This window comes from Anoplopoma fimbria, chromosome 9 (assembly GCF_027596085.1).
Source record: "Anoplopoma fimbria isolate UVic2021 breed Golden Eagle Sablefish chromosome 9, Afim_UVic_2022, whole genome shotgun sequence".
Classification (NCBI taxonomy): Eukaryota; Metazoa; Chordata; class Actinopteri; order Perciformes; family Anoplopomatidae; genus Anoplopoma; species Anoplopoma fimbria.
This window is the reverse complement of record NC_072457.1, coordinates 4,051,192-4,060,404: the sequence shown is the minus strand read 5'-3', so window position 1 is coordinate 4,060,404 and position 9,213 is coordinate 4,051,192. Positions and strand designations below refer to the sequence as shown.

Below are 9,213 nucleotides of genomic sequence, written 5' to 3'. Positions count from 1 at the left end.
CGAAAAAAGTCAAAAAAGTCATAGTATAGTATGTCGAAATAGTATAGTATAGTATGTTGAAAAAAAAAAAAAAAATGAAAAAAAGTCATAGTATAGTATGTCGAAAAAAAGTAATAAAAAAGTCATAGTATAGTATGTCGAAAAAAAAAAAAAAAAAAGTCATAGTATAGTATGTTGAAAAAAAAAAAAAAAGTAATAAATGAGTCATAGTATAGTATGTCGAAAAAAAAAAAAAAGTAATAAAAAAAAAAGTAGTCAAAAAAAGTCATAGTATAGTATGTCGAAAAAAAATAGTAATAAAAAAGTCATAGTATAGTAAAAAGTCATAATAAAGTCATAGTATAGTATGTCGAAAAAAAGAAAAAAAGTCATAAAATGTCGAAAAAAAGTCATAGTATAGTATGTCATAGTAAAAAAGTAATAAAAAAGTCATAGTATAGTATGTCGAAAAAAAGTAATAAAAGTCATAGTATAGTATTTCGAAAAAAAATTCATAATAGTCATAGTATAGTATTTTGAAAAAAAATCATAATAGTCACAGTATAGTATTATGAAAAAAGTTATAAAAAAGTCATAGTATGTTGAAAAAAAGTCATAAAAAAGTCACAGTATAGTATTTTGAAAAAGTCATAAAAAATTCATAGTATAGTATGTCGAAAAATACTAAAAATAAATTCATGTTAAAGTATTTCAAAAAATGTTGAAAAAAGTTTATTAACAGATTAATACGTGTAATAAAGAGATACACTACAACTTTATTATCATTTTGCATCCTTTGGAAATTCACAAATAGGTTAAACATATCACATTATATACCCTGGAATCAGATCTCATTTAGCAGCACATTGATTTTGGTTACATTCGGAATGTGGAATAAACACAAATGGGTATGAATACAGTAGATACAGTATGAACATGGTAGGCAGTGTAGGATTACAGTAACTCAGTCATTTCATTTGGAGTCCCACTGGCTGAAGCTGTTCTTCCCGATGTCTACTACAATCAATATTTTATACATGCCGGTGCATATCACAAAAAGAAAAAATCACCACAACAACTTATAAAACACTTGGCCTAGCTGTCGTTAGTAAAAGCTGAAAACAAAGGACCTATACGGAGATGTAACAAAGGCCTATTATAAAGCAATCTAGCATATGTTATATATTATACTATATGAAATAATTGAGTTACTAGCTGAATATCATTAGTTGATGAGAGCTTCTTAACCAGGAGATAATTTGAAGTGATCTTTACTGGTTTCCTGAATTAGATGCTCAGGCAGAGAGTTCCATGTAACTAAGGCTTTGTACATTACACAGAGTTCTTGCACATCTGAGAAACAGCTGTTTATATAATACCATTGGCTATTTAGTGACTGAAATATTTCTTATAAAAGTGTGAGAGGCGGCAGTTAATCTATATTTTAGCCTCAGTCAGAATAAACAGTTATGCGTTGTATTGACATGAGTTGTGTGTGAGCATCGAAGTCAACAACAAGCAACTTTATTCCAAGCAATTTACAACTTCTTGGTGTAAGTACACTATAGACAGTAGAATAAATATGCTTGAGGTGGAGAACCAGTGATGTGTTGGGGAGTTTACACCAAAATCTGCAGTCCTTTTAGATCAGCAGACAGCACTCTCCGCACATTCTGTCATGCTGTTGGCAAGGATGCTCTCTGTGGTACAGTGGTAGAAGTTCTCCAGAATCTGAGGAGACGGATGAAATAACACGAGTCCTCATGAATAAGTACAGTATGGTATGTCGGAAAAAAAGTCATAGTATAGTATGTCGAAAAAAAGTCATAAAAAAGTCATAGTATAGTATGTTGAAAAAAAGTAATAAAAAGTCATAGTATAGTATGTTGAAAAAAAAAGTCATAGTAGTAAAAAAGTCATAGTATAGTATGTTGAATAAATGTCGAAAAAATTCATAAAAAAAGTAATAAAAAGTCATAGTATAGTATTTTGAAAAAAATTCATAATAAAGTCATAGTATAGTATGTTGAAAAAAGTAATAAAATGTCATAGTATAATATGTCGAAAAAAAATCATAAAAAAGTCATAGTATAGTATGTCGAAAAACAATAAACAAAAGTGATAGTATAGTACTTTGAAAAAAGTATAGAGAAATGATTGTATAGCATGTCTAAAAAGTAAAAAAAAAGTCATAGTATAGTATGTGGAAAAAAAGTTTGTCTAAAAAGTCAGTATAGTAAGTAAAATAAATTACACAAAAAAGTAATTGTATAGTACGTCATTACGAGGTCATGGCATGTCATTAAAAAGTAATAGTATGGTTCGCCCAAAAAGTCAGTGTGATATGTTATTTGAAAAAATCTCCACGTGTTCCTCTTAATGTAACAAAACGTATTATTTCTAAGAAATAAGTAAGAATAGCTATATAGAAAAATCCAATGTTCTCTTTGATGGCCTCGTTTACTTACGTAGGTCAGACAATTTCATAACCAGTTCAAAACTCCTTGTAGTAACTTTCTGCTGATTTCAAATGCATATGCAGACATTTGAAATCTGTGTGCTGGATTCTAACCAGCAGGACATAAAACTATGGTCAGTTAGGATAAAAAAAACTCTTTCGTACTTTCCCCCAGGCCTCAGACCCTGATGTGGGTGATGAGGGTCAGCTGGTCTACAGTCTGACTGCAGGCAGTCCCTACTTTGACGTGGACCCGTCCTCGGGTCTGGTCTACGTGGTGTCAGCAGTGGCACTGGCTGGACAGACGGCTGCAGTGGAGGTGAAGGCCGAAGACCCCAGAGGACTTCAGGCTACAACAGAGGTGGAGGTGAGTGAGGAGCGCTGGAGGAAGTAATTCACAGAGGTGGAGAAAGCCTGAAGAGTCAAAACAGGCGGCATGTTAAGACATTTTTTTTTCAAATTTTCATGTATAGCACCTTCTCAAAAAACATTTAATTATTATGCATATGTTCTATGTTCTTTTTACGCTCATCTGTTTTGTTATAGTCGGCACAGTATATTGATTATTTAGTTTTAAAGTGAATTACTAATACGGTAAAGGTCTCGTGTGTAGGATTTGGCAGCATCTAGTGGTGCAGTTGCAGATTGCAGCCAACTGAAACTTCTTGTTGGAGATCTACGAAACAAAAACAACGATTCTTGTTTTCAATTGATTTTACACTCCATTTCTGCCAGTAAACCCACTTAAATTCTACACAATGGACCTTTAATTGCTGATTTTGCTCTTTATCAGCAAATCAATAATTCATCAGTGTTTAAGATTAAATTACATGAATATTAATTTAACAGAAAATCCTATTTCTTACCGTTTTTCATGAGGAACTTAAATTGGATACTACTTTTAAATCTTGCACTAAAACTACTTTTTAGACCCTCCCCAGCACTGTTACTCTCTTCTTTGGATCTTTTCAATAACTCACAATATTTCAAAAATAAATAATACAGTGCATGTTTTATATTTGTTCATTTTTCAGGGGTGAGTCATTTCCCTACAGTCCCTAAGAGAAGCTGCAAATGACTCATTTTAATGTCCTTACTCGACTGTGTTTATTAATCCCAATAATCTTCACTGCTTCCTGTAAACTCTGTTGCTGGTGTTTCAATGTTCTCAGGTAATTTAATTGAATAATATTTGGTTTAATAAATAAATACACACCTCAGAAACACTCTTCTGCCCCACAGGTGGAGGTGAAGGGAAGTGCGAGCAGCGTTGACGTGGTGATCATCTCCATCAACCAGCCCGCCAACATCGTGGAGAAGAAAGTCCCAGAGCTGGAGAAGTGAGAGCAGTTCATCACATAATTAAGACTGTTTTCAGATTCCTATCGTTATAATATCTTTGTCTTCGTCCTGTCAGGTCTTTGGGAGCGGCTCTGGGCTGGACCGTCAACATCATCGAGGTGTCGAGCGGTGAATCCTCTGAGTCCAGAGCGCTGAGAGCCACCGTGAACACTTTGGTCAGCTTCATCACTGTCGATGGAGGAGAGGTGGTTTCATCTGAGGAAGTCACGAAGTAAGTCAAATAAAATACCAGTTATGACCAAGCAGCCTGAACTGATTCATATATTATAGTTATCATACTTTGGTTGAATGTTACTTAGTAAATTTACTCAAGTACACATTTAAATTACTTTAATATTTCCGTTTTATGCCACAAATACTTCCACTACATCTCAGAGGGAAATGTCGTAGTTTTTTTTTAACTTTATTACATTAATTTGAATGCTTTAGTTACTTTAAATATTAAGATTTCTGCAAAGTAAGAGCTTATGAAATATGTTTTGTGGTAAATTAAACTACCCAACAGTTTGTATAAGTAAACCTGAAACGATAGGATAATGAATTGGAAATATTTTGATAATCGTGTATTTCATGAATTGAAAAGATTTCCTGATTTCCTTTAAATAACTGTTATGAATCATTAATAATGTTTAGGTTTGGACCGGAACCAACTACAACATTAATATAATATGCTTTTAAGATAAGATAAGTCCCACAGCGTGGAAATTTGCAGGATTTACAGCAGCAGAGAGGATAAGTGCAAAAAAGACATAGTAAAAAAACAAGTATTATAAATAAGTAAATATGTAAAAAAAAAAAAAAATCCACAACTAAAATATAAAAACAGATAGTCATTTTGGTATTGCATTAATGCACGAGTAATAATAACCTAATAATAATAATAATGATATATAATAGTATAGCAGTGACATTTTTCTGATTATCCTTACATACTTTTACCCAAAGAGAGTATTTTCCCAGTGTGGCATTAGTACTTTTTACTTTAGTAAAGGATCTGAACACCGTCAGGTTATATTTAAAATGTCTTACAGCTTATTTCAGTCCAATAAACATAAACAAACAATATCTCTGTTAACTCTCTCCTGTCGGCTCCACCAGGAAGCTGCAGAGCCAATCGGATGTCGTGAGGGCGGAGCTTGTCAAAGTGTTCGGGGAGGGTCTTCACTTTGACGTGGAGCTGAAGCCCCAGAGTCCCTCCTCCAACCAGGCCGTGGTCATCGCTCTGGGCACCATGTTTGCCCTGAGCATGCTGGGATTGATTGTTGCTGTCGCCTTGATCGTCAGGTGAGACGTGTTTCTGTTAACAGGTTCATCATATAAACTTAAAGGGACAGTTCTGATGGTTTGATTGTGGTTGTGTGAGGTACTTTCTCAATGTATTACTCGGTGTATTACTACAGTAGGTGGAGTTTGTAGAAACACACAGGAGTACAATACATTACTCCTATGCTGGTACTCCATTTACTGTAGTAGTACACCGACTATGGAGAAGTACTTCAAAACATCTGGACTATCCCTTTAAAGTCAGCATTGTGTTTACAGCTCGTTTCTGATGCCCCAGAGTGGACAATAAGAGACAATGCAGTAATCATGAAGTAATTATTTCAGCACTCTCTGGGATTAAATTATGAAGCTTAAGGTCATGAACACTGTAGAGTTTTATTTTTAAGAATTTAGCCTCTTTTTTGTGAATACTTTCTTTCGCTGCTGTGATAAAATAATTAAAAAAAATCCAAAAGCTTGTGCAGACAAATCTCTGAAATATATAAAAAATGACTAAGAGAGTTGTTACAAATGTTGAAAGGTTCTCTATAATCTAGAGAGATTTATTGCCTCAGTGTTTGAACACGAGAATCCTCTCAGAGGGAAGTTAAAACAGTCGGCCAGACCTCGACATGTCAACTCGTGTTCTGTCTCTCAGGTTCCAGATGAAAAAGAAAGTTCCGGATTCTGACAAAGAGAGTTTTGCGATCGAACGAGGTTACACGTAAGTCCTCTAAGCAACTCCTCTTGTTCAAACGCTTTCACTGCGTCTCTCCTAAAGACTGTGTTTAATGGAAATCCATCTGTTTTGATTCAGGAACTGGTCTCAGGACAGCCAGAACACACCTGTACAGGTAAGAAAACACTCACCATGAATATTATATAAACACTGAAGGCTTTCCTTTCCTAAGAACTTCTAAAGGCAATAATAGTTACGGACACGAATCATGGGAATGCCGTTTATTTAGTCAACTATATATAAAAAAAAGAACAGACGCCGTCAAGAAATCTACAGTCAACAAAAAACATTATTCTAAAGCTAATGCTGTGAACCCCAAATAGTAACCTATCTATATATATATATATATGTATATATATATATATATATATATATATATATATACTATACTCAACATCTATACTATGACTTTCTTTTGACTTTTTTTCAACATACTATACTATGAATTTTTTATTACTTTCTTTCGACATACTATACTATGACTTTATTATGAATTTTTTTCAAAATACTATACTATGACCTTTTTATGACTTTTTTTCGACATTCTATACTATGATGAATTTCCAAAGGATGCAAAATGATAATAAAGTTGTAGTGTATCTCTTTATTACACATATTAATCTGTTAATAAACTTTTTTCAACATACAACGGTATTCTTTTAACATTTTTCGACATACTATACTATGACTTTTTTTTTAACTATGACTTTTTTTCGACATACTATACAATCACTTCTCTATACTTTTTTCAAAGTACTATACTATCACTTTTGTTTACTTTTTTCGACATCCTATACTATGACTTTCTTACTTTTTTCGATATACTAAACTAAAAATAAATACTATGGCTGTTTTTTTACTTTTTTTCGACATACTATACTATGACTTTTTTATGACTTTTTTTGACATACTATACAATGACTTTTTATTCTTTTTTGATATTAAAAAAAATAATACTATAATATGGCTGTTTTTTTACTTTTTCGACATAATATACAATAACTGTTTTCAGTTTTTTTGACATACTATACTACGACTTTTTTTGTTTTTTCAACATACAATACTATGATTTATTTTACTTTTTGACATATTTTGCTATTCCTTTTGTTTAACATTTTTTGACATACAATACCATGATTCTTTTTTTACTATACTACGACTTTTTTTGTTTTTTCAACATACAATACTATGATTTATTTTACTTTTTCAACATAATATACCATAACTGTTTTTCTTTTTTGGACATACTATATCATGACCTTTCTATACTATATAGATATATAGATAGGTTACTATTTGGGGTTCACAGCATTAGCTTTAGAATAATGTTTTTTGTTGACTGTAGATTTCTTGACGGCGTCTGTTCTCTTTTTTTTTTTTATATAGTTGACTAAATAAACGGCATTCCCATGATTCGTGTCCGTAACTATTATAAATAATAAGTATTGAACACGTCACCATTTTTCTCAGTAAATATATTTCTAAAGGTGCTATTGACATGACATTTTCACCAGATGTCGGTAACAACCCAAGTAATCCATACATACAAAGAAAACCAAACAAATAAGTTCAGAAATTAAGTTACGTGTAGTAAAATGGAATGACAGGGAAAAGTATTGAACACATGAAGAAAGGGAGGTGCAAACAGGCATGGAAAGCCAAGACAGCAGCTGAAATCTATCAGTAAGTAGAAAGCAATCCTGCCCCTTGTCAGTGCAAATGAATATCAGCTGGTTCAGTCCCAACTGATGGCCTATAAAAAGGTGTCTCATTACCAAGGTGTCACACAAGAAACATCTCATGATGGGTAAAAGCAAAAATGCATCATATTCTATAAGATCATATGTTTGTAGCGTCTCTGTCCAGTGAGAACCTCGTACCTCTAGAAAGAAAAAGCAGCTTTGTGACCATGCATTTTCCAGCCGATCCAAGAGGATTTTAAAGAGTTTATTTAACACATCTGGAGATACGAGGTTTTCACTGGACAGGAAGGAGATGAAAAACTGTAATATGTAAAGTAACTGAAGCTGTCAGACAAATGTAGTGTCGTAAAAAGTACAATATTTACCTCTGAGATGTAGTAGAGGAGAAGTATAAAGTTGCATCAAGTGGAAATACTCAAGTAAAGTACACACACCTTGAATATTAAGTACATGTATTTACTTACATTCCATTTGTGTTTCGGAGGCCCATCAGCAGAGGACGGACGGACGGACGGAGGACGGAGACGATGATGAGAGCCGAACTGCTTCTCTGTGATCTGAACACAAACAGAATTCAGTCCGACTGTTCGGAGCCTGCAGAGTGACACTGAAATCATTTGTTTATTTATAGAAGGTTTCTACATTTAAAGCAGGATGCCTCTCGTCCACACGCAAACAGTTTTAGGTCACTAAAATAAAGACTTTTTAAAACTCCAGTTGTTGAAAAGCTCTGACAAAAAGCTAGCGAAAAATTAAATAATTAATAGTTTAATGCATCAACTTCTAAAACGTAAACCATAGACCGTATATAAGAAGTAGACGTACTCACTGTGACATTTTTAGGCAACTTCCATAAACTGAAATCTATTAAAGGGTTAAAGTAGTAGAACTAAAAACACAGACAACTCCCAGACCTGTCAATCACTGTGTAGCTCCGCCCTAAAGCATACCCTGCTTTATGGTCTATTTGACTCTAAATGGAGCATCATTTACTAAATGAACATCATGCTGTATTGAAGAAGACTTGAAACTAGAGATTGAGACCATAAACTCATGTTTACAATGTTTACTGAGGGAATAAATCAAGAGAGAAGTAGAGTCATTTTCTCATAGACTTCTATACAGCCAGAGGAGTCGCCCCCTGGTGGTCAGTAGAGAGAATGCAGCTTTAAGACACTTCAACATTTGCTTACTTGCTTCTTCATTAAATTATTCTAGTGACACTCCAGACTCCAAACCACCACGAACCACAGCAGCTCATTTTAGTCGTCAAGTGAAGTTGAAACTGTTTTAAGAACTAAACTCAGCTGCTGCCGTGTTCAGTTTGACTTTTCATTTAAAATAAATTCTCTGTAAAGAAGCAACACTGCAAATTGTTTCTGCTCATGTTCAGACAGAATGAGACAAAATGGCACTTTATTATAGAAATGCTGATTTATTTTGGAAATGGTTGAAATGCTCCGGCTGTACTTCAGTTTAAAGAAAGATTTGATAATTTAACTGAAATCAGATGTTAAAGTGTCACTTTTTTGTGTGCTTATTTTCTTTGATGCACTTTTTAACAAAAAATGTAAATAATATAAAAGCTGGTGCATTAAATAATCACAGAATAAATCCGTAACAACATTTGAATTGTTTCAGTGTGGAACTTTCATATTTATGCAAAATATGTAACATTGAAACTTTTCCGTTACTGTTCCTCCGTCCAT

The 9,213-nt window shown here is 33.4% G+C and overlaps 1 long non-coding RNA gene across 1 annotated transcript; it reads right to left on the bottom strand.

Annotated features, from left to right (window-relative positions):
• Positions 1-762: 762 nt before the first annotated feature.
• LOC129096397 (uncharacterized) lies at positions 763-4,076 on the bottom strand. The gene is made up of 3 exons (XR_008531421.1): positions 3,654-4,076; positions 2,603-2,851; positions 763-1,710 (listed from the first exon to the last, which is right to left on the bottom strand). It is a non-coding gene; the product is annotated as an uncharacterized LOC129096397 (long non-coding RNA).
• Positions 4,077-9,213: the final 5,137 nt, after the last annotated feature.